The sequence below is a fragment of the Desmodus rotundus genome, chromosome 2 (genome assembly GCF_022682495.2).
Source record: "Desmodus rotundus isolate HL8 chromosome 2, HLdesRot8A.1, whole genome shotgun sequence".
Classification (NCBI taxonomy): Eukaryota; Metazoa; Chordata; class Mammalia; order Chiroptera; family Phyllostomidae; genus Desmodus; species Desmodus rotundus.
In genome coordinates this window covers 84,820,006-84,822,351 of record NC_071388.1, presented here as the reverse complement: position 1 = coordinate 84,822,351, position 2,346 = coordinate 84,820,006, and the positions used below count along the sequence as shown (strand labels likewise).

Below are 2,346 nucleotides of genomic sequence, written 5' to 3'. Positions count from 1 at the left end.
TTAAAAGTATAACTCTAAAAAGCAGTAACTATATCTGTGTGCAAAATAATACTCTGGAATACAATAATTAGTTTTGTTTCTAAATATAAATAAATAAATAATTGAAATAAAAAATTAAAATGAGAGATTTCTTCCTGAAAGTTTGAGCCAAAAATGTGGTGTACATTATACATGACAAAATACGGTAATTTTCTTCTTTTGGTAAAGTACTATATTATATTATTTCAATTGACTTTTTAGTTATCCATTCTTATATTCCTGAAATAAATTCTATTTGCTATTATTTTATCAATAGTCTGTAAGATTAATTTTCACAATTTAGTGTTTAGTATTTAAGCATCTTTATTTTGTAGTTTGCTTTTTTTTGTGATTTCTTAATCAGGTTCAGGATGCATACAAATTTCTGTCATAAAAATAAACAAGGTTTTTATTTTGTTGTCAGTGTTGTTGTAACACAGACAATATTTGGTCTTCGAGCATCTGAAAGAACTTGCCCACGAAAGCTTTGGAATTCGGTCACAATTGATAAGATGAGAGGTTTAAGAATTGTATTCTCTTGGAGAACAAGTACCTTTGTGCAGGTTCTGAAAGACCAGACCCAGGGAATTGAATTAACTGGTTATTTCTCTTTATTGGACAAGAGAGGTTGAATGATACAGCTTTTTATATAATCTCCTTTTTATTTATTCCATTCAGTAGTATTCAAATATCTTCCTTATTATTAACTTCTTAGTCATAGGGCTTCAAAGAATCCCTTTCTTTCAAGACTTCATCCTCCAAGGCCACAAGAAGATCTGGGTCTTTGTCAACATGAGGATAAGCCACAGACATTGCTCCTGAAGAGAAACAAAAGAGCTCAAAGTAGAAAATGCAAGGATACAGACCATGAAATAAGCTACCGGTTACCTGGGTGCCAAGGTTGAACAAATGCTGGAGCAGATGGGAAATGCGAGAATCAGAACAGAGCTTCAACATGGATCTAAAAGATAAAAAATAAAATCCAGAGATCAACAAATTCTTATTCATATCTTGCTAATGTAAAGAGCTTTAAATTGAATTTATTGTACATTTAGCTCCCTATAGATCACATTCTGGGCTTTAATAGGCAGTACCAGTGTAAAATAGAGCAATATAAAGCAGGTACACAATGCAAATCCTGAGAAGCATCTAAGAGCAGCAATAGAACACACTTGCAATCCAGAGCCTGATAGACTCGAACTTGTTCCTTTACTTTCTCTTTGTGTTGACTTTCTGTTCCCTCTGTCCTTGATGGAAAAACAGAAGTTTTTACTCCATCTCTCTCTCTCATGCCTTCCTTTCCTACCTGCTTTGCCTGAAGCTTCTAGGCTTTGTGCTGCTTCCACCCCTAATATTTCATGCTGCAGAATCTGCTAAACTTCTTGTTAGACAGATTTTCACTCTATTCTAGGAAGGTTCTGTTCTTCTTGTGGACCACATATAAAATAAACCTTTGTTTTTCTAAAACTAATTGCCTTTCATAACTTTGTTGTGTTATTACACAAAAAGGTCTCCTCTTTACCAGGGATGAAAAGGATGGACAACTAGAAAATCTGCCCCTCCTTTTAACAATCAAATTTTAATTCCCTGTCCTACTTTAAACTCTTTGAACTTCCTTTTCTGAAGGCTTGCTTTGAATTTTCTCACATAGTGCCAATGAGACAAATACATTAAATAGAATGACAAAGGCAGATTTTTTTTAAAGAAGACATTGGTAATTATATATCTAGTCCAAACTCACCTTAAAGTTACTATGTCATCCACAACTTTAAGAACATTTCATCCATCCCGTGACAGTTGCTTAAAACAAGCATAAAAACGAAAGAGAAAGAATATAAGCCATAACAATGAGGTTTCTTAGCTTCTTTATACAATATAATAGTTGGGAGAGTTATAGTCTTCTGCAGATTTAAGAATAGAATTGATGAATATCATTGTTGATCTGAATCTACACTAAACCTCAATTGGATTTGTTTCCTCATTCACCCTTTCCAGCACTTTCTCCAGCTAATTTTCTGATTTAATTTAAAGTATAATAACTATTATTTTGTTATGTGTTCTATGCAATATCTCCCTGGAATGGTCAAGAAAAACCAGAAAGTAAATATTTTGTACATAGCAATAGTTTAAGAGCAAAATCACCAACTACTAAGAGACTCTCTCTATTGAAATTATTACTTTGGCAGTGGAAGAAACATAAAAACAAACTATTGCTATAATTTCTCTTTGAGTACCCAACATTGCATATTTCTTATACAGAGACATTTCCTGGCCTATCCAATGCTAAGAAGAAATACAATTTAATGTTAGAATTTGTCAAGAAGTTAC

At 32.7% G+C, this 2,346-nt stretch overlaps 1 long non-coding RNA gene across 1 annotated transcript; it reads right to left on the bottom strand.

Annotated features, from left to right (window-relative positions):
* Positions 1-623: 623 nt before the first annotated feature.
* LOC123478457 (uncharacterized) lies at positions 624-1,821 on the bottom strand. Its single transcript, XR_006653667.2, has 3 exons — positions 1,760-1,821; positions 907-979; positions 624-836 (listed from the first exon to the last, which is right to left on the bottom strand). It is a non-coding gene; the product is annotated as an uncharacterized lncRNA (long non-coding RNA).
* Positions 1,822-2,346: the final 525 nt, after the last annotated feature.